Source organism: Tetrao urogallus (assembly GCF_951394365.1).
Source record: "Tetrao urogallus genome assembly, chromosome: 1".
NCBI classification, from domain to species: Eukaryota; Metazoa; Chordata; class Aves; order Galliformes; family Phasianidae; genus Tetrao; species Tetrao urogallus.
Window position 1 is genome coordinate 5,539,181 of NC_136813.1, and position 24,838 is coordinate 5,564,018.

The following is a 24,838-nucleotide window of genomic DNA, read 5'->3' on the forward strand; positions in this document are numbered from 1 at the left end:
AAATATTTATCTATGTAAAGGTTCAAATTCAAAGATAATTTTCTCTGAGAAGTCTCCTCAGTGTAAAACATTGCACGGTCTTCTACTAACAGGCAATTGACCAGACCAAAGGGAATTTATATTTTAATTAGATAAGTCATAATATTAGGAAAAAGGAGACTTGTTAACTTCACTGCTACCTTTCATTATAGAGGGAGCAGGTCCAAGAATAGCTGGATATCTGGAGGTAGATATTTCAACTGCTACTATTCAATCATCCCAGTACTTTTCATCCATCCCAGTACTTTTCATTCACCATTTTATTTCCACTATAGCATTTGCTGTTCAATACATTGGAGAAGATTAAGACCTTTGGTAATGTTACGGGGCTTTTTGTCTGGATTGGTTTAGTTTATTTAAATGGTGTTTACGTTACAGGAAAGAAAACATTTATCCCAAAAGTAATCCGGATCAAAATTCTTGGAGTCACCACGACCCCTCAGTAATGAATAGAGGCTTTGTTGATACTCTCAGGGTCAACACTGAATCTAAAAAGTGAGAGTTCAGATCAGTTTTTGTTTTTTTCCCTTCTCTAAGAAACAGAGGAGAATTAAGTCAGACTAACCAGACATCTCAGCACGTTTTACTCCACATTCAAACATGTCTTCAGTCACCTCAGTTCATATGATCAACCTTGAAATTCAAAGTAGAAATGAATTTTCCATATGTAACAAAGGCAGTGGGTAGGTTTGTCAATAAGTATATATAGAAGCTGTTGTGTCAATACAAGATCATCTGTCACAAGCACTTCATTTGCTTGTGTATTTGCTTAAAACATCTTACTTAGACCTTTGCTTTCACTAGGAAGCACAAAAGATATTACTGACAGACTTCAGCTCACCATCAGCGTCTCTTCAATTTCTTATTTCCATATTTATCTTTTACAGAATCTATTCTGAGATCATATACTTTTTCATGTTTTTAATTTAAAAAAGCAGGTAATTCTGCCTGCCTTTCATAATTGGATTATTTTAGCATCCCATCTGAGAGATTTTATTTTCCAGAGAGTAAAGTGTTTAATTTACCCGTAGCACAATTTAATTTCTTATAAATCCTTGAGGATTTTAGTGCTTTTATGAATCTTATCTAGAGAAGATACATCAATCAGTATGGCATCACTAACTAGACTGATATTTTTAAAATATTATTAGTGGTCAGGGAAATCAAATGCTCTCTAGCTATTTTTTTAAGGGCACCCCATTTTCTATTAGGAATATCGTTAGGTTTATTAAATGGCTTCTCCAAACTTTTGACATAAAGAATGTCCTTCATTAAGAAAGGGTTAGAGTGTCCTTTATCAGGGAAAGCATGGTATTGCAGATGATACAATAAATATTGCATGCCATCTAACCATGTTTAATGACCAAAACTGTCTTTGCCTTAAAGAAGTATCTTTTTCTATAGCTCAGTTCTTACATAAACATTAGAAGATTGATTCATTCATGTTTCAAAGAGTTATTTCAGCAAAAGATTGGCGTGTAGAAAGGGTGCCGTTATAGAAAGTACAGTAAACAAAATCTTGTCATTAAGAAAATTTACATTAAATTTCAGTAAAGCTAGTTTTGACTGGAAAAGTTTCATACTGTATAGAGAAGCACAACTTCTAATAATGCTTCTACAGGGGCAACTTTTCTAAACTCTGGAAGAAAAAATATTTCTGAATTATTGTTTAGTAAATTCCTTGTTTGTCTAATGAATTCTTAACGTAAAAAGTATAAAAATTTTCCCTGTTCATTGCAGGAAATTTGGACTAGGTGACCCCTTCTAACTCAAATGATTCCTGGTTAGCATGTCAAAGTCCTTTACAAGATCTCACCCAAAATCATAATTTGCTCTGCATTGTACAGGAACATCCCACTCAGACAGCAGTGGATTAAGCTGAATTTTCAAACTCAAGAGAAACATTTGATTATTGAACTAGCAATCTGCCCCTCAAGGTCAGATTTCATCAGGGAGATTTATCTCTGTATCTTTAGCAACTGATAGTGTAGATCTCTCCACTGGAGATAGTCACTCTGGGTTCCTCCAGGAGAGAATCAAAATGGTATAAAAACATGATTCACTTGAACAATTTTACACATTTTTGTTTTGGTTAAGTGAAAACACTTTCTAGAATTGCTTATTTTTTCCCCATTGACTATAAAGTAGTTCTATCAATTTTAGTTCTTGCAAGCTGAATAAACATCTAACAACAGAAGCCTGCATTTTCCCATGAAATATACAAGAGCCGCAGCATCTCTTTTTCATTCTCTTATAGTGTTTGCTTGATAGTAGAGCAGTTGTGCAATACCATTTGCATAAATTCATATCTCACATTCTCACTGGTAGACTTATAATTTGCAGAAATGAGTTAGGATATTCTTGGCAGACAAAACCAAGCAAAGACTTTATGGACATCCGTGTTCCAAATCAAAGAAAGGAAAAAAAGTATTACTACAACAGAAACACATACTACATATTTTAGATTTCCAGTAATATCATAGGAAGTGAGAAAGGAACTGCGAATCCAAACTCAAAATCCTTGTGTACCTTATCGTAGTTAAATGATCATACTGTATATTTGAGACACTTTCCATTAAATATGGAAATAAATTAAAAAGATATGAATTTGGAATGGAAGCAGAATGAGGTCAATATTAGAAGTTCATGGCTTTTCTAACAGATACAGGGTACCCCCAAAGAAAGATGTTTCTCTGTATTAAGTGATCTTCCCATTTAGTTCCTAATGTTCCCCCATCAAACCATAACTTTTAAATGAATTCATTGTCATTGACTTTGATTTCTGCATGCTGAAGTTTTTGTTTTAATTTTGCTTCTCTCTGTAACGCCAAATTTGCTATTCTTCCATCAGTTGACAATAAACAGGTTTGAAGCAATTGCACAACAAAGACAGAATATTGAAAGAAAGCATCTTAAAAGCAAAAGTTCTGCAAAGAATGATCTCTGATAATAGAAACAAGTACTGGAAGCAATTAAAAGCTGAAAGCATTTGGGAAAAAGCAAATTAACTGAGCTTCTAGAGTGAACAGACGTGATCTTTGGAGTTTAGAAATATGATTTCCCCCTTCTCACTCCCTAATGAAATACAGAAGCAGGACACTATTGCCTAATATTTTTCACATCTTTTGTTCTGAGCTTTATATCAAAGTTACTGAAGGCCTTATGCAGAACAACAACAACAACAACAATAATAATAAAATAGAACATTCTGAGCACTCATGACATGAACAGGAGTAAAACTCAAAAAAAAAGTATTTTTGGATCATTTTCATTAATTTAAAATGGAATACAGCGATTAGAGAGAGTGTACAAAAGTGGAGAATGACATAAACTGAGTGAAAATATTTTCACTAGCTGCTCAGTTATAATCTTCTCATCAAATGTTTTCATCAACTGAAGTGTTTTAGCTGACTCACCTTTTGCAAGCCTGATACAAATGCTGATCTTGAGGACGTATTTGAAGCCAAGGAGAAAATGGGGTGGAACTCCTTAACCTGGAGATAGAGATTGTTTATATTCCTGCCTTAAGCTAAGCCTTAGAAATTCAGTATGTAGTACAAGCTCAGAGCAAAAGGTCATGATAACTCTCAAATCTTAGTAACCTGCATTTGGAAAAAGAATAAGTGAACATTCATGAAGTTAGAAGTCATAAAAACTAAGGGAGATCAAGGTTACATGTTCAGTAATGAATGGCTTGGATTGAAAGGGATCTTGAAAATCATCTAGTTCCAGCCCCTCAGCTGACAGCAGGGCTGCCAAACACTAAATCAGGCCAGGGTCTGATCTAACCTGGCCTTAAACACCTCCAGGGACGGGGCATCCAGAAATTTTCTGGGCATTCATTCCAATGTCACACCACTCTGAGTAAAAAAAATTCTTCCTAATATCCAAATCTCCCCTCTTTTTGCTTAATTTTTTTTCCCGTTGTTCTATCACAATCAGTCTGTGTCAAAGGTCAGTTTCCGTCCTGTTTATAAACTCCATCCAAGTACTGAAAGGCCACAATGAGGTTTCCCTGGATTCTTCACTTGGATGAACAAGCTCAGCTGCTTCCTTTCTTTATAAAAGAGATGCTCCAGTCCTTTGATCATCTTAGTAGCCCTACTTTGGATCTGCTTCAACAGCTCCACATCAGTCTTGAACTTGGCCTTGTTGAATCTCATTAGGTTCACATTAAAGAAATAGTTTGTCATGTCCCTAGCAGAAGAAGCCTTCAAGATCTGAAATGTAGTCAGTCATCAATACCAAGACTAAGAATGAAAATACGTCAATATAAAATTATAGGGTAATCCTTAGAGCCTTATATCTTTATTTTAGTGCTCTAACACTTGGCTCCAAAAAACCTAATGACTATAAAAAGAATTTATTTGAAGTTAGCTAAAATGATTCTTCTTGATGGTTCTTTCTGCAGTTGCTGGCACTTGGAACTCCATCTCCACTTAAGCACATGAAATAGATAATAACTTACACAGAAAATGTTAGAAATTGAGTTAACAAGAAGACAGGACAATCTACACACAGGGCACAGTATATGGCCAGATACAGTTATTGACAAGCCCTGTTTGCACATAACCAACTTTTTTTATCTTTGTATTCCTCTGATTTTGCACCACTGTTCTTCCTCACACTGGGGAACAGACAAGAGGGAATGGTTTAATAAGTCAAAGGGAAATTAATCTAAAGTAAAAGAGGGGAGATGACACCAAGCTGAGTGTTGCCGTTGACACAGTGGAAGGAAGGGATGCCATTCAGAGGGACTTCAACAGACATGAAAGGTGGGCCCATGTTAATCTAATGAGGTTCAACACAGCAAAGTGTAAGGTTTTGCACTTGGGCTGGAGGAATCCCAGGCATCCATACAGACTGGAAGGAACGGTCCTTGAGAGCAGCCCTGCAGGGACGGGGAGGTGATTGTCCTCTATTCTGCCCTTGTGAGGCCCCATCGGTAGTACTGTGTCCAGGCCTGGAGCCGCCAGTACAAGAAAGACAGAGAGCTGTGGGAGAGGGTCCAGAGGAGGGCCACAAAGATGATCAGGGGACTGAAGCACCTCCCACATGAAGACAGGCTGAGGGAGCTGGGCTTGTTCAGCCTGGAGAAAAGAAGGCTGCGGGGTGGCCTCATTGCAGCCTTTCAGTGCCTAAGGGGAGCCTACAAACAGGAGGGGAGTCAACTCTTTGAAAGGGTAGATTACTGCAGGACAAGGGGAAATAGTTTTAAGTTGAGGGAGGGAAGATTTAGGTTGGTTGTCAGGGGGAAGTTCTTTACTATGAGATTTGTGAGGTGCTGGAACAGCTGCACAGAGAGGTTTTGGATGCCCCGTTCCTGGAGGTGTTCAAGTCCAGACTGGATGAGGCCCTAGGCAGTCTGGTCTAGTATTAAATGTGGAGGTTAGTGGCAGGGGGATTGGAGATTCATGATTCTTGAGGTCCCTTCCAACCCAGGCCATTCTGTGATTCTGTGATTTAGATTATATGTTAGTTAATTTTTTCATTCACAGGCTTCCAGAGAAGCTGTGGATACCCCATCCCTGGGGGTGCTCAAGGCCAGGTTGGATGGAGCACTGAGCAGACTGATCTGGTGCCTGGTTGAGTGGCTGGCAACCCTGGTGTCAGCAGAAGGGCTGGAACTAAATGATCTTTAAGGCATTTTTCAGCTCAAGCCATTGAAAGATTATATGATTTTATGATTCGGTTCTATGATTCTATGATAGTCTAAAGCCCTCTGTATGGTTCATTCTCAAAGTTCCACACAACAAAATGTGTAATCCTACAATGCTCTTTCCAGCACCCCACAATCCATTTCACTGCAATCCCATCCCTACACACTTCATAAAGTGCCCTTCCATTGACCCACAGAGCTGAATGTCACCTCTGGCCCACAGTTCCCATGAGAGAGCCCTGGTGGGGTCATACCCATGAAGGGGTTATTCAGGTTCTCCCATATGCTCTCTGTACTCTTTCACGTGTGTGGAGATGTACCTTTGATCTAGTAACCTTACAATATGTTTTTTGCAAGTGAGAGCTAGAAGTGCGTAATTTATTATCCAAACTTCTGCAGGCTTTTCCTAAATAACACACAAAATCTAAGGGCTAGATCCCAAGCTAATACAAATTAGAGCAGCTCTCCTCTGGCCTTTAATAATTCCAGCATGTCATCACTTTAAATGTGCCTGTTTCATCGGCTTTGCCACATTATTAAACTTTCATTTTTTATTCCATTTTTCAAGCATTAGACATGGCTACGTGGCAACATTGTCAATATATATAAAACTGTGTGAGAGTTATTTCTTCTTTACTCACTTGTTAAAAACTTTCTGGAACACTGCGAAGCAACGTATCTACACTAATGTTAGGTTAGATACATGATATTGTCATGTAGCATCCATAAGGTGTTTGAAGGTTTTTTAATATTTTACCCAGTATTTCACAATAAATAACACACTTTTGTTTCAGATTCCCATGAGATCACAAAAGATAGAGTAAAAGACATGCTTTTTTATGAAAAGACAATAAAATTTGTCTGGAAATCTTTAATCCTTACTATTTTTTTGTCAGGCTTTCTCTTTTCTTTTTTACCTTTACCAACAGTTCAATGCATTACTTCTAAAGATGACATTTCTTTATTCCCCACCAAACAAATCTGAAGCACCTACATCGTAAGTTTATTTTTCTTCTTATCTTGAACTTCACTTGAAACTTTGCTGTCTCAGAATTGTGCCTCCCTCATTGATGATTATTTTGTGGCATTGCTTTACAGCTGACTTTGTTCTAACACATAAGATCAGAAAACCCTGAGCTTAAATACGTAAGTCACAAATTTTAATTTTATTTTAGTTCAAATGCTTCCTGAAGACTGTTCTCCATTTTGTGATTTGTAGATGTTGTGACTGTTTTTTTTTCTTCCCCCAGTGTTATTACATTGCCCTCTAGAAGTGCTGACAAAGATTGGCTGCATGAGTTCAGCCGTGTCAGCCTTTCATACTCTTCTAAGCTGAAATGTTTCTGTTGTCATTACCAAGAAAGATTCAACATATGTAGATGCATATTCTGCACACTATTATGCTTTCAGCAGCCAAAACACTTCTTTTGTTATGCTGTCAGATTTCTCATCCACTGGGAAGTACCACTCTTTGTGTGTAAGACCCAAATTCACACGTGCTTGATACAAGCTACAGGGAGAAGGGCTTCCCAGACCCCAGAGCGTTCGTAGCTGCTGAGAGCTGATTTCACTGGTGTACCTGCAACTTGAATACTGTGTTCAGTTTGGGGCCCCTCACTACAATAAAAACATTGAGGTGTGAAGTATTTCCAGAGAAGAGCAATGAAGTTACAAGGGGTCTGGAGCACAAGTCTTATTAGGAGTGGCTGTGGCATCTGGGATTGTTGTCTGGAGAAGAAGCTCAGGGGAGACTTTGTTGCTCTTTACAGTTCCCTGAAAAGAGTCTGTGGCATCTGTGGGGTTTGGCTTCTTCGGCCAGCTCACAATCATAGCATAAGAGGTAATGGCCTTAAATTGAAGTAGGAGATGTTCACTTTGGATATTAGGAGAAATTTCTACACAGAAAGAGTGGCAATGCGTTGGAATAGGCTGCCCAGGGAGGTGTAAAGTCACCGTCCCTGGAGATATTCAAGAAATGTGCAGATGTGGCACTGAGGGACATGGTTTAGTAAACGTGATGGGGATGGGTCAATGTTTGAATTAGTGATCTTTTCCAACCATAATGATTCTCTGATTCTAAGATTCACATTTTATAAAATGTGGGTATGCTGTGTAATTTCTTGAATTGGGCTTACATGACAAAGTTTTGATAGTGGAGGGGAGCAGAGGGTGTTATGTTTGTACCCTCTGTGAGAAGTGTCCAGAACTCCCCCACATCAAATCAGAGCAGCTCCTGCTGCTCCAACAAGGACCCACCACCAGACAAGAGGAAGGAAATGAACAGGAGAGCTTAACTTTTTAATAAATTAATTAATAAAATGAATAAAAAGGGTAACGTAAGAAGAGGTAAGCCAAGAGAAAGGGATACTGAATACTCAGATAGAGGAACACATTGTCTTTTTTGAAATAATTTTTGAAAACTGAAGAAATGGAAGATGTGGACAGGAGTGTCTGCCAGCTGACTGTTAGAAGCAATCTTAATATGAATATTATATCTATTTGTGATGTGGTAGCAGGCAAGAGCATCACTGAGAATCAGTTACTGTCTGATGCTATGAATAATGCAGATAATGTAATAAAACAGGCAGAGATGCCACAGATAGCTCCAGACTGGCCAAGGTACACCAAGAGAACATAACAAATAAAACCAAGAGATTTGAGCAGGAAAACAGCAGTCACAGCTGCTTGTGTATCCAGTGACTCAGAGAGAAATTCTGTTCATTCTGGGAAAACTTTCACAGGAAGTTGTATAAATGGATGTTGTGTTACCTTATCCTTCTTATTTCTAATGTTCTAGCTTCCCTTCTCTTACCTTTTTTAGAGCTACAGATCATCTGTTAATTAATGGCAGAACTTCTATTTAACATATTAATTTCTGAACCATAACTGAAAAGAGTAAAAACTTTTGATGACTTTGTATCAACCCAGTTGATTTCCCAAGCAAGTAGTTTTTGCCATCTCTGACAGAGGTATTTGACTACTCATTCAAGTTCTTATTCAAGTTCTTATTGTGCTACAAGATACACTTCATTTTCATGGAGAATACTGGTTTCATTTTATTTCTTTTTAAGTATTTCTATACTCCTGAAGGAATGAAAGTATATGAGGTGTCAGGCATTTTCAGCTCCATAAAGAGATTCCTACATTTCCACATATCTGAAGTCAGAAAATAATTATTTGCACAAATCTGATTTGTGTGAAAATAGGATGAAATATTTACAGGTTTTACAGAATTCTGCATTTAATTTAAGACCATTTCTTTTCATTTTCAAATGCTGAAATCATGGAGGCAAAAACTACCCCCTCTGGACATCACAAACAGAAATCTTTTATCCACCCATGTTATTAGCCATTAAAAGCAGTAAATTAAAATTGGGGCAGCATTTTACAAGAGGGAGATACTGCTTCTATTGTCACCTAATGTACCATTTAAACCAACTAATTCTTGCCACTGCTCATGATATTGCTTCTGAGCAACTGATCCCCATGCCTGAATTTGCAGCCTGGCACATTAACCTTAGACTTCATTTTACCTCAGAGGATCTTCTTCATTTTCACGAAAAAAGTATAGAAACCTTTTAAGGCCACTCACTCTCATAATCTCATTTTCCTTTGTAAAGATGAATGCATGAAAACTGTTTATACTGTGGAGACTGAAATAGTTTTTCCAAGAGGTATCATCGAAAGCTCGTGGAGATCAATGTCTTTTCTTCATGAAAGCACATTAAGGCAGATTCTTAGATGATGTTTGAATGTTTGAATGTCTGAAAGTGACTGTTTGAATGTCAAGGTTTACCACACATAGAGCTAGTCAAGTATCCTTCATTTCTATTAATATGAAGAAAAAAGAAAAAATATAAAGAATGTCATAGGATCATAGAATAATAGCATCACAGAATGGTTTGGGTTGGAAGGGAGCTTCAGGATCATCTAGTTCCAACCCCCCTGCTGTAGGCAGGTACACCTCCCTCTACACAGGGTTGCTCAAAGACTCTAGTTGTCTACATATTTACAGACCATGATTGTTTATTATCTTGAATCTGGAGCAACTGCCTGACTTCTGAATTAAAAAACACAATTTCCTGACAGCTGAGGCACTGCTTCCAGTTAGGTTTCTTTGGTATCAAAATGCTCTCTCATAGGTCTAATCTTCATACTTGACAATTAAACCAGTGTAGTTGGTTTTCAGAATATATTGTAATGTAAACAGAAATGCAAGTTAGGTTTGAAGCCATGTGACAGAAGGAATTCTGTGATGAATGAAGTGCTATATGTTTCACAAGGTCTGAAGTGGCAAATTTGCAAAGGATCAGATTATGATCTAGTCCAGAGAGTGATACAATAAATGTTTTCTTCATTATCCGAAAGGCAGAAAGTATGATAATTTTTCTTTATTAAATTGGGAACAAAGCTGCTTACAAAGAGAGAAAAATTATTTCAATGCTTTTCAAATCCATGGTCAAGAATACCAGAGAAAGGGAAGATGATGCTGAGCAAGCCCTAGAAGATCAGCTAACATAAGTTATGAAGAATAGAGAAAATTTGCTCTGTTTATAGAAAAATGTGCCAAATTTGGAAAGTGGAAAATTTGGTTGTCTGAGATAAGATACTAATATTACTGTCACAAGCAGCTAATCAATTACTGCCATCTACAGAGCTAACCTCACAGAACTGCACTCATGAGGAAGTTTTATAAATGTATTGGGGTTACTGTGCAGGTCAGATCTTGTTCCCTCAAATACCAGAGGGAGTCTTAACCAATGACTTTGAAAAACACAAGAACATCCTGCCAAATTTATGACCCATTACTCTGTCCCTGTACAAGAGAGTTAACCTGCTGTATTATTACTTTTCTATGCCAGAAATTCTCAAAGAAAGGTAAAAGGAAATTTCACATTTATACGTATCTTTATTTTAATTTAATAAAGAACATATTTACTCAGTTTTTTGTTGGTTTTTTTTTTTTTTTTTTTTTTTTTTTCAATCTTAACTTTCATTTTTAAGTAGAAAATACTAAGGGAATCATGCATGAAAAACACATCAGCCAAAATACCCACACACTACCTGTGAATTCTCTTGAATTTTAAGAGAGTCTGGAGCAGTGCCTCTTTTCGCTGTGTGTTGGTGAAGTGGTGGTGACAATAACATCAGTGTTACCATTTTTACAATCCACTAAAGCATGCAAGAAAGGCCTTAAATGATCTGAACTCGCGTATGTATATTTTAAGTAAAATTGTTTGGGGAGGGGAGGGATTAAATTTAACTAACTTGCAGATGATGCAGAAATAAAATTGTATAATAAAACCTGTGCAAACTGAAAGATTGAAGACAGAGAGACAACATCATCATTTTCATTTTCTTCAAAGAAGCATATTCAAATATTTGGTAATGTGATTCCCATCAATATTAAATGCCTATAGTATATTTCCCCAGATGCTTGTAGTATATTGAAATGTATGGTATAGAAATGTAACCACATTTGGAGTGGAGCTGTCCTGATAGAATTACACAGAACAATGGCATTTTCTTCTCAGAAGTGGAGTTAACGTGTTATCTGCCAGCAACAACCTCTGACTAAGTCAAGGTTGGGAAGTGCGCCATGTAACTTCCAAAGCAGACATTTACTTAGGATGTTGGATCTGATGCTGCTGGAAAGCACTTTGTCAATTTTAGTTGCAGAGTAAAGGATTCTAGTACTGTTCCCTTTAGCAGGGAAAATGTACTTCAGTGCAAAAGAAGGCAAGAACAGCTGCCATTTCAGTGAGGGGGTATTGAGCACCTGGCAACACAGCAGAGCGTATACTTCACTAACTGAGCGGTAGAAAAAGAAAAGAGATAAAGGACCACAGTCCCCCTAACTCCAGTTTTAAATCTACACGCAAAACTTTGCATTACCAAACCCAACAATAATATCACTTCTTCCCAAGAGTGAGCAGTTATTTGCACACTGAGGCAAAACAGTGTGAAAAATATGTATACCAGCACCATCTAGTGATGTCTGCCAAAGGATTGATGCCTTGATACTCGGGACCCAGAAGAAAGCTCCTGGTTCTATGCATACTTGCACCAGCACATCCATGAACTAGATTACTTGAAATGTCTTTGAATTTCACATCGTAATAACGCCTATACAAAACAAATTTGTTTTCAGTGAAGATCTTTCGTAGAAATACAGGCAAAAATATCTGAACTAACTGAAACACGTTTGATGTGTTGATTATACAGCTTAAAATAGTATAGCATTGTACTTAACAATATAAAAGAGTTGGCTATGTATCTATGAGGATTTTTTCTTGGAAGACAGTTACTGAAATATTTATTCGTGTGTTATTCATTAGCAAAAGCCATTGAAATTTGTTTGAGGTTTATGATGTCCTTGAACATTCACACTGATCAATAATGAAATTTTGGACCTTTATTTTGTTTCACCTGACATTTATTTTACTCTCACAGCTGTGATATTGTATAGGCAACCTTCATTTATTTTATTCAGTAGTGATATTACATGAAAATAGTAGCCAGCCTCTATTTGCTCGGGCAGAGAAATATGAAGTATTTAAAAATATTGCCTTTTTGCAAATGGAGACACTGTATTCCACATTTTGGAAGGCTCAATGAGCGTGTTGCCAATAGGAGGTGAAATATGTAGATCAGACTGAATACAGTGTGACCATTGTATGCAAAAGTCTTCTTAGATATGCCGGTGTGGTAGAGACAAACATTCAAATATAAGAACTTTGGGTATGAAAGAATACAGAAAGTGAAAGAACATTGCCACAACAGATGAAATACAAAGTTTTCTGAGATAGCATCATGAAAAAGCAGCTAGCCCAAATACAAGACATAACAAGACTACAGCAACACAGAAGAGAAAATAATGATATTTTTTATACCAAAATGGAGTCAAATCCTAGTTTATATTATATATTAGACAGCACTTATTTTAAAGTGGATTGAAGAGTTCAGTGAGCTCTTGGTGGGCCTGGAACAAGGACAGAGAAAACTCACATCCAATCACAAGGTAAGTCATACTATTCAGCAGAGATTACCACAATTTCTTTGCATATTTGGCTAATAGAAGCAGACATGGAACTCAAGGATGTACTGTATTGATCTACTACAGCTGCTGCTATACATATACATATTAGCTTTTTTCAGCCTTCATTCTTAAAAAGCTCACAACTGCATCAAAGCATAAACTCATAATTTCCACTGAAATCATGTAATGAAGGAAGCTTTATAATGTATTACCACTGACAAAAAAACTCCCCTTTGTGTCCAAATATCCACTGTATCCCACTGTCTAGAGTTCCTTTCATATATGAATATTTTCCCAAAACCCACTCTCTTGTTGATTAGGGTATTGGTTGGGTGCTTGGTGTGTATAATCTTAGTGGATCAGTCTTACATTACAAACATCTTTCCAAATGCTGCAAGATATCCACCATGTGATTTACACTGAAAAAAAAAAAAAAAAAAAAAGTCAGGAGCAGCAGCTACATCCATCTGTAATGTCATATCCATTGATCATTTCTTCTTTTTATCTCATGGTTAACGTTCTATTTAACATAGTGCCTGACTTCAGTTACATAAACCATGGGAACTGATAACACCAACATAGACACATGAAATAAAGTATTTAGATTAGATGAAATGACAAGTCTGAGCTATTGCTATATATAAAGGGTGCCTGAGAAGTAAGATAAGAACCCCAGATATTGCCTGAATTGGCTCCTTTTTTAAGGATAAGCATGAGGAGACATAAGAACACGAGGAGCAGTAACTTGGGATATTTTTGCACATTACAGTTTGATATCACCATTACAGATTGTGATGCTGCCCACTAGCATTATCTTTATTAATAGTGGTTTACCATCATAGCCTTTTCTTTCTACAGCAATCCACGTGGTTATTAAGGTGATAAAAACCCATCTATATTTGCCACCTATGAAAGTATTCAAACCACCAAAATACAAATGTCAAAGTTATCCTGCTGAGATTTCTAATTCCCTGTACTATCAGCATTGACAGATACATTCCTGTGGAGGACAATTCAGAGCATGTAAATTAACTAGCTGGTGATAGAAACCTAAATGTGGATGAAAATGAATGTCTATCAAATGGAGAATACTAAATCTATCTGAAAGGTAAGACTTACTCTCTAAATAAAATGAAGCTATAAAGCAAATACTTGAGACCAGCCTTTGAAGAGTAGTGAAGGAGCAGTGATATAGGAGTCTGAAAGTTTCATCTACCCTTTACATATTTTATATAAATAGGCATGTAGCCATGAATCCCTTGGCTGTCCTAAGGAATACCAAAGAAGAAGACTATGACCCACTGTTCACCTTAGCTAGGTTTGAGTTTGTTCAGTTCACCCAACGAAGGGAGCGTATATAGAGGACACATGTTGTGTGTACTCTAACCTTTTCTCTTATATGCAATAAGCATAATATTTTATTATTTGTTTCACTCTTGCACTTGTGTCTGTACATCATTTCTCCCCAAGTGCCTCCATCAAATGAGAAGCAAAGAGTTTTGTGGGGAGGAGTATCTCTAAATGACTAATATTACTTACTACGCATTCAGTCACTTTTGGGGATAGGTGAATGAGCTAGGTGGACTTGTGGTCTGGTCCTGTAGACATATCCTCAGTATCACACCATCCCCGAGTCTCTTGCCCTTTCATCCTGCATGAGGGAGTCAAAGAATTACATCTCCACCTATATGCTGAGGAAAGGAGAGGAGCTTCAAAATTTTTTAACTTCTTTTTCATTCTTTCTGTGAAAGTAATTTGAAACCAGATGGGATCATGAAGATAAAAGAATTCCCAATAAGTATCAGCACAGATGCTATTAGTATGCTAATGGACAGATGTTTTCTTAAAGAAAAGATAAAAGATATAAAAGGTGTCAAGAGAATAAATAGACCTCTTTTTTTTTCTTTTTTTTTTTTTTCTTTTTTTTTTTTCTCCTGTGCAGAATCCAACACAGAAATGACCAGTGTGAAAAAGCAATTCAGCAAAGAAAGAAGTTCATGAAGTCTTTTTAGAAGTCTTGGGAACACTGACTCAGGGATTACAAAAAAAAAAGTTGCTATTAAATGTTTTTTTTAATAGCCCTATATATAATGGTATTCATGAGTGAAGAAGAGATGTTAGTTAGATAATGGTTTTGCACAATATAACTACATTCAAAAATTACAGCCAGTAAAGTAGTTTCCAAAAAACAAAGAGCACAATACTTCTTTTATGTTCAATCAGCAGATTAGTCACCAACAAATTTGGTGACTAATATCTTAAAACAGCTTCTTAAGTTACAAATAACAGTAAAATATACCTTTATAAAAGACATTCTTTAAAACCACATGTGCATTTATTTATTTTAATCCAGATACATGTCGAAAAGCCATTACCATGTCCATATCTCAAGTCCTGAAATGCTGCCTGATCTTTCTGTTTGTTTTTAATTAAAACCACTCAGGTCTGAACTTGGGAAAAGCTTTTCTTATTACCACAGAAAGGAACTTCCTATATGTGAGGTGATAACTGTACCAAGATGAAGACACTCAGAGGATTTATAGGTTATTAAGCATAGCGTTATTACTCTGTATGAAAGAAAAGGTGCTTTTTTCTCTCCTTGAGAGAGCAAGAAGCACCTTGTAACTGAGTGCCGAATGTCGTGTAACTGCTTGGCTTTGATTCTGACTCTACAGATGCAGGATGCACATTTTTGTTTTATTCTACCCACAGGAGTAGAGACCACGTGTCACATCATAGCATGTTCTCTGTAGTGAGTACTCAGTGATAGTCTGTTGGCATGTATTAAAAGCCCATCAATAAAAGAGCATCTTTGAAAGTAATGCCTCGTACTATATGATGTTGGCCCATGATATCAGAGGCAGATGTTGGTGGTATGCAGGTAAAATTTGAACCTTCCTAGCAATATTCCATTACATTTTGTTCCCACATGACAGATGGCAGCAGAGGAGCAGCCTGACAAATGGCATCTGACATGGGAGTATGTTATGAAGCAAAGGTGTGTCATTGAATTCCTCTATGCCAAAAAAATGGCACCTGTTGACATTCATCAACACTTGCTGAATGTTTATGGAGACCAAAGGGTGGCTATCAGCACAGTGAATCAGTGGGTGATGTGTTTCAGTGGTGGCAATAGTGATGTGAAGGACAAGAAATGTTCTGGACAACCATGAAGATATTTATGAGCACAGAACGCACGCTCTTGCAGGCAAAAATGCGTAGCTAATAATGATGACTACACTGAAAAATAGCATTTTGTAGCTGAGAATTTGCTCTAGCAAATAGTGTTACTGTGCTTTTTGTTGTGATTGTAGTTTTCCATGGAAATAAATGGGAGGCATTACTTCTGGAGCAAAACATATAGCTCAGCAAAAGTAAGGATTGCACAGGAATCTACTGTTGAAGGTTCTACAAACTGGTGGACACGGTTTTCAAGATAAGAAAGCATGCATTGGGATGATCCCAAGGAATTCATAGATTCATATTACAGTTTTGTTCAAGAAGTACAAGGTATATCATTCATTCTGATATTCAGCCATTGCCTTTGCAACACATTTAAGTCATTAACAATGATAAAATTTCTTTTTTTTTTTTCAACAAAATGCATATACTCACATTGTCTTACTGATATAACTCTCTAGGCATTTTATTTGAATGTGATCAAATATATAAGACTGGATCTCAGCAGTTCTTACTGGGCAAACACCGGATGAAAATAACTGTATCAAAATAACTTATTCAATAAGCTAAACTGGTGATATTTGGGAAATTTCTTTGACAGCATTTTTCAACTTTCAGTGGAGACAAGAGGAAAAAAAAGGAATAAAAAATCTGATAAAAATTATCTGATAGTATTTTTTTCTGTTGTATTCTGTTGAATTTACTATCTGGGCTCATGATCCTGCATTAATCCATCAGATGGAGACCCAGGCTACTGTAAATAGGATAGGCAGAGTTACAGAAATAGTCACCTGATATAGAGCTATCAGTGACTTTAGACTTGATCTCTCTGGCAGATACCTCATAAAAGAAAAGAGAAGGAGAGGAAGTCAACTATGGAAAAAAAAGAAAAGGGGCATACTGGAGACCTTTTAAAATCATCCAATCAGGATTAAAGAAAAAAAAAAAATCTATCTTGAAAAAAAACATTATCAGTAGAATTAGAGAATTTCTTTTATAAAGAAGATCTTTGTCTACTTCAGTATTTATACTAGTTCCCATGAGGATGGTATTTAAACACAACAGGGAACAGTAAAAACAAAGTTGGAAGAAACTCATGTTCCTCTGTGAAACTCAGAGGTATATTTCATGAACGAAAAAGGACAAAACAGAGGGAGGTGAGATAGCTCAGCTTGAAGGAAGAACAAAAACAGTGGCACAGCATCAGTTTATCTTTATATACTGACACTACTCACAGGCAGAAATCAAGGGAAGGCAGGACTTCCTTGCAGAGATAAAAAGAGCTGCTGATGGTAGGGAATGATCAGTAACAGAATACCCTCATCAGCTCAGAGAAAAAAGGATTTGAACTGGCACATGTCAATGTGTACCAACACATACCAGTTCAGTGCAAAGAAACAACTAGCAGGAGTATGAAAAATGCATCTTGATCTCTCTTTGCTAATTCCTAAAGGTCTACAATATCACTTCTCAAGTGAGTTCATTGCAATCGAGAAAATCCTAACAGCTGAAAATTCGATCTTGTTGTCAGTGGTGTGATAGCACAAGTAGAAATTTCTGATTTACCATTAGTGAGCATTGTGAATATAATAAAAAACAGGAAATAATATAGGTGTTGTTACATCCATCAGGCAGCTGGAGCCTACTGGGAAATGTATCACCCACCTCAGGTCTAAGAGCACATGCAGTGTAGTAAAAAGTCTGTAAAAATATGTCCTGTGAGAAAGTAATGGGAACAGCTGAGTTACTTAACTCAAAGAGTGTGGAGCACACGTCAATAGTCTTCAAATATGTAAAGGTTGTGCTGTATGTGTAGGGCAGCTGGGAGAAATGATGGTAATGTGTTTCTGCTACAGAAACTTAGTCCACAATAAAAGCAAAAACGAATTCAAACAATAAAAAAGTTATGTATTGGCATAAGAGGATTGTACAATTTCTGTCACAAGTGGATAATAAGGACAGTTAGGCTAAGTCTCTACTACATCCAAATATGAATTTCTAGTCAACCACATATAGAATTTTTGTCATAATTACTGCTTCAGTGTCAGACCAACTGAATTACACAATCTCAAAGGCCCGTCTGAAGTTGGTAAATCTATGCATGACCAAATGTTATGACAGCTATATGAAATGCTGAAAAAATCACCTACAGCACAGTAGTAACTAGGGCTGTTCCTGCAAATCGGATCAAGCAGGAGCTACAAATTTAGATGCCAATTTTACTTTAATAAACCATAAAATACTCCTAGGTGCAAATATTCAATCAAGTCAATAGACCCTTTACTATCAGCAAATCAGTATCTTTTCTAGGAGGTACCATACTGGGAGTCACAGTAAATTTTTGCTGCAACATATTTAAAACTACTAAGTTATCTATAATAAATTCAAACAGCCCTGTGAATCATACAAACATCTACCTCTCAACATCTTACGTGGGTCTGAAAATGATTTGGGGATACTGAGTTCCACTGTTAAATGCACTGCTCATTGAAGAAATATTTCTCCCAGAATGTAGCTTTTCTTACCTTCAAGTTGTGTTGTGCTATGCTTCCAATTGATTTTGTGACAAAGAGAGCAGGAACTTCTATCTTATTTTTAAACATATTTTCAGTAATATTGCATTCACTAAGTCACATTCTTCCAATGAAATCCATTTTCTTCCTACTTAAAGAGGATATGGCTTTATCCCCAGAAAACCACTTAATTATCCTTATTGATTATCCAAATGCAGTCAAATTTTGAATTAAGGAAGCCTAATGGGAAATACATATAATCTTTTATAAAATCTTTGTTCTGTCTTGCTCCAAGACTCCTTAACCAAAAAGATCTTTTCTAATTTACCATTTGGCATTCATTGACAGCACTGAATGGAAAGCCGTCTCTTTCAAATTCTTTATTTCAAAGGAACTTGGGTCACAGTAGTCCAGCTTTTATTAAAAACACAAAATCAAGTATGGCCCCAGAGAATCTGTGACAATCAGTATACAAGGCTCAGATGCTAGGTCCCAGGAGCTGGCTCGAGTTAACATTATTACATAGATTTGTGGTCAGCTGTGGTATCAATTGATTGCTAATATTCACAGCTCAATATAATCTAATCTGTCTTCTAATAGAAGGTTAGTTACAATTTGTAGTGCAGAGTGAGCAAATCTGCTTACAATAGCCATCAATAATTTATGAATCCTTTGTAATTCTCATACAAATGAAATCTTAAATAAAAGGTGACAAACTTATCTATTAAAGAGTATAAAGAAGTATTGCAAAGAGATCTGTTTCCTAAGGTGTTAAGCAAGCACATAGACACAGTTTCTGCATTATAACTTTGTTACTTATGTACACTGTAAAAGCATTTTTTAAACTCCATTTTCTAGGTAGAGGGCTGGGGTGCAAAGGGAAGCAAGATTCCATCTTCCGTTGTACCCACTGCAATAGTCTAGTGCCTAAAAAGCAGACAAGGTCAAGATAGACAACCAGGTCTTTCCATTAAAGAGCCATTTAAATCTTCAAATTTGCAACTGTGTTTCTTGGAAAGGAAGGAGCAAAAGGTTTGATTTCTATTCCTAGTATTGGGCATTTTATCTAATCCCAATTAAATTCAAAGTACACAAATAAATAAGAGTAAAGCAAAAAATAGAGTATTTTTGTCATTTCCCATTCAATCTTGCTTGATCTTTGTCTTGCAATCTTTGCATTCATTATTCAACAGCCACCCAACTTCCACTGAAAGCATCAAAATCTTGCTTTTGTCTTGCTCTTCCATCACAATCTGCTAGTCTAGTGACTGGAGCATTCCCCTGAAGAAATATGCCTTTAATTCCAATTGGTCTCATGATGGGCACCTGAGCCCGTTTCTCGCTTTTTTTTTTCTAAGAATTGTAACCAGAGCTGCCAGCAGCAATGATCTGGGCAGCACGCTACCAGATTTACTAACAAATGGCTGCGGAACTTGGAACAGGAGGAACCTGCTGCTTCTGCACCTGACCATATTGACGGGTCCTTTCCAACAAGTAGAAATTATGCTAATCAAGGTTGCTTGTAACACCGTTTTCCCTCTCGATGCATTTTTGAATGAAAATGACAATGACTGATGTATACTGTATTCAACCTCGGTGCTTCTCCAGCGATATTATGCATTGTCTGAGCATACAAGATAAAACATGGCTCTTTGGGGACCCACTCTCTCTGATTTATGCTAAGTTTTGGCATCCATGTTGCTCTCACAAGAACATCTAGGATCATGTCTGTGTTTCTCTCCTTAGGCACTGAATTCCCATAAATGATCTGGCCTGTCTATAACCACTCATCAGCATAGGTGCTGGTCCTGTTACACCAAACTAAAAGTGTTTTCCAGTGTTCTTCTTAGGTGTTCCTCTTCTTTCACTAACATATCAGCCAAAAGTATATTTAAATTAGATGACACTGTGGCAAACATAATGACACACAGTGCTCACTCCTCAACTCTACACCACGTCTTTGAGCCTCAATTGTGAAGCCAAGACTTAGCTGTAAAGCAGATTTATTCCGTTTCTATCTTTTATATCCTTCACTTCAAACACTAGCAACACAGAGTTGTGTAGAAGTGCCATGCGCTACTGACAGATAATTTGTGTTTGCATTTTTCACAGAGTAGAGAGAGGCAAAAATAATCACTGAATGCAAAATTGTGGATTTGATGATCCTCAGAGGTCCCTTCCAGCCCCTCCAATTCTGTGGTTCCATGATTCTTCCCTGCTCTCAAATTCTACTGCTCTCCAACAATTTTCAGTTGCCAAACACTCTGTCACAAACTTTTAAAAATAGTTGTATCTCAAAACCAAGAAGACAAAATCAGATCTTTGTAAACAATTAACTGGGGAGCAGTTGCTGCTGGATCTCCTACTAAAATATAGATAAGTGTATCTATATTGCATCAGCTAAATATTCTGTTTTATTCCAAATGATGTTCAGATACATATTTCAGATGGTTTCATTGTTTTTTAGATAACTGAAATTCAATAAGCAATATGAAATTTGAGATTAGTGTATTTCTTAAAATGTCTAGATGAAATGGTATAAATTTGCTATTTAAAAACATTTTAACGTGGATCTCACAGATGTTTTTGAATTCTTTTAGAAAATAAAATATTTTATGAAAAGATCACTTAGCTCTCAATATATGTTTCTATAAGAAGCATAAGAATTTATTCTTTATTTATCAAAAGCTGCCTTGAATATTATGAGAGTGTATTTATGGGAAGTCTGGAGTACAGAAACAGCAGAAATGGAGCCCTACTAAACCCATACTCACATTGTACCAGTGTCCAAGTCTCTGAATTTTAAACATTCCGTTTTGCAAATGTGTTTCCTTGTCTTTTAGTATAAATGACTTAAAAAATAATTCTATTAAGAATTAGATGGCAAATTAATTTAATTCAACTCTGTGGTCAAACTTGCTTCCATTCTATGTGTGTAGTACCAGCAAGACATGGTGGAGGTAGTTAAACCATATTTCAGCCATATTTATAAACTAGTAAATGAAAGCATATCCTTGATAGATATCAGTAAAATTTATGACTTAAGTATATATGAATGTGTCCCAATTGATATCAAAGTCTCAAACCTCCTACAGCATTTGAAATATAACTATCAAACTTTTTATTTTCCAGTAAACAGTAGGCTTCTTTTGTACAATTTTTTGTTTGTCAAAGAATAGTACTCAGAGATGTTGAAAGTAAAATATTCACAAAGATGTATTTTTTGAAGTATGAATAATACTTTACTTTTACCAAGCGTTTATTTTTTTACCTGTATATAGAGAATCAGTTTTTAAAGATAGGCAAATCTTTAATACAATAATGCTTAAGCTGAAATTCTGGTTGGAATATTTGTCTCTACACAAAAGGTCAGACTTATTTTATACTATTAAAATCTCACAGGACTAGAGTGTAAGCTCTAAATTGTCCTGGCTTCAACGTTCTCGTGTTCAAGAAACGTTTAGATGTTACTAAGGGACATGGTTTAGTGGGGAAATTTGTGGTAGGTGGACAGTTGGACAAGTTGACCTTAGAAGCCCTTTCCAACCTTGGTGATTCTATGATTGTAAGATGCTTGCGCAGTTAAGTCTTTTTTGTCCTGCTGCTCATCTCAGACAAAGTACTTACATCATTAACTGCAAGAGAAGACACTAAAAATGAGAAAACGTGTGGAAAGTTTAGACAGTGTTGTGTCAATTCTCCATTAATTAGCAATATAAACAGGAATTATGGACATTTTTCCGAATATACCATGGAAGATGAAATTAAAAAGTGATTGTTCTACAAAAAAAGTATTTCTTTGTTTGTTTGTTTTAAAAAAAAAAGGATTTTAAAACAAAGATTCCACTGGTAAACTGGAGCTATTACATCACATTTGATTTATGTACACACGTGACTTAGATGAAAGCATTCATGTTTCAGAGAGTATTGACATCATAGTCAATGGTCCTGTTTACCAAGAAGTACAGGACAATCTGTCTAAAAGAAGAATATTAAAAGCTTGATAATACTGAAGAGAAAGTAGAAAGATATCAGGAAGAGCCTGGAACTGCAAGACTCTGAGAATCAGTGGGAATCTGGAGAATTCTACAAGAGGCTTTCCAGTATATTAAAAATACGCATGGGAATATAGTGTACATTAAAATAACCTTCCAAACTGAGATTTGTTTTGTATCACAATTTAGCTATCCATAGCACCAGAGAACTAACTACCTAATCAGAAATTTTGTTCGTGTTAATCTGTGAGATTCTCTCTTGACAGGACCACTCAGCATCCCTGTGTTGAAACTGCTTAAGGCTCACCTTGATCTTAAGCATATGCCTAAGTCTTGATAAAAACTAGACAGATTTAGATGTGAGCATAACTCATGGTTATACTGATATGGACTTAATGAACACAAGACTTATCTAACATGGATTGAGACAATACAAAGACCTATGTTGATTGAAATGGTTTGTAGGTCAGGTTCTAGATGCGTCGCCATTTTTTCTTTTCACTTCTTATAGTCACTGCAGTACATTTTCATTTTGCCAAATGTATTCTATGTGCTTCAGAATAACCTCCTATGCTCTTTTTTTGCCAGCAAAGTCTCTCTGTATGCCAGCACAGGACTGAAAATATTAAATTCCTGTCAAGAGATTGAAACATATTATCAGTTTGGGATGAAGTTACTTTTCAGCAGACTCCAGAATTTACTGCTGTAGGTACAGATTGAATATTTTATTCTATTCCTCTATTTAAACCAATGTGATTGACATGATTAAATAGGCATAAAAGTACTTGACTTTATTAGGTAGGTGCTTACTGCATACTTAACTATGTATTTACATATGCACTAATCTACAATGTGTCTGTGATAAAAAGTGTTTTTATGAGGGCTTCAAACACTGAAAAGTAGTTTTTATTCTGATAGTAACTTGAAACAAAAAACACATTAATTATATTGTATTTTCATATCCCCTACTTTTCACTGTGGAAGTCAACAGTAAATCCACAGAAAAAGAAAAGGTTCAAGGCCAAAAAGTCTTAAAATTACTGGGCCATTTTCCCTACTGAGTTGGTTTTGGGTGATGTTCTAAGTGCTGAATGTGCAATTGAATTCTGCACTGCAGAGGAACAATTTACACCCATGGACAGATTGAAAAAGAATGTTTTGGCATGAGTTTCTAATTAGTTTTCCTTGGGTCAAATTTGTTCTCAGTTGCACTCCTCATCAATTTTGCTGTTCTCAATTTATACTGGAGGAAGTGAAAGAGGAAATCTGCACTCTTAATTCTGTCCTCATTTTCATACTTTATTGACAAATAACCTGCAACAGTCTAGATGTTATCGAGCTTCCCTGCCTGTGATTTCCTGAGTTTTATTAGTAGCACTTTTTTTGTAGGAGTAGATTTGATTTCTTTCAGCATAAGTCTACCACTCTGAAACTCTGCGAAAGAAGGAAATCCCCTCAGAAGCAGTTGTTAGTTGTTCTTCTATGATGCTGAGTTCCCACAGAGATTTGAGAATGTATTTTCATCTTAGCCTTGCAACTCTACATCTCCTTGGAGTTGGGAAGCATAGCAGGCTTCCACAAGACTTCTGCAACATTGAAATTTGCAGTGTGATTTAAGAACAGTTTTCATTTTAGACCTGCAGACTTAATACTCACAGGAATTAGGAAATATGGCAGGCCTAGCGCTATGTCTGCAGCTCCATCTCCCAGAGTTATTTATTTTGTTTGCTTGTTTTAGAGAAGTTTTTAACTTCTGCTCTTTGTGCATTTAGGATTTCCAAAAATATCAAGCACACAAACTTCCATTAAATGCTTGCATATTTATAATTATCCCAGTGATGGAATTAGAGCTTCCATTCTAATTCCAAGGCTTGGAGATTTAAAGGCCATCAAGAGAGAAAATAAAAAATCTCTTTTGAAAAAATAATGTGGTAAGTGGATCGTGTCAGCCACAGGCAAGGAAAAGAATGAAGAGAAATTGTCACTGGTGAGAAACTTGATGTGGCTACAAACAAAAGGGAAAACACAAGTCAGAAAGCATCAGAGGAAAAAAGCACTATGATTTCTATTTGTTTAGGATGTGATAAACTCTTGAACTGAACAATGCTTTACAACTGAAGGAGTGAGCAAAATATTCATTGCTCCAGTTCAAGTAGAAACAAAAGAATGTGTTTGGTTTTATCTTCAACTAAAGCGCAGAAGTCAGACACTTCATAGAACACAGGAGGAAAGGCCAGACCAGAAAATAAAATTGACCACAAGCTGTAGGCCCATGAAACTCCAAGAATCCCAGGCACAGTAGCACTGAAATTAGAGCAAATTTTTGGATGTTTGCTGATGCACTCTACACTCGAGCCTCAACAAGAAGCCAAACAAAGGAGACAAAAGTCCACTAGCAATCTTGACAGCCATC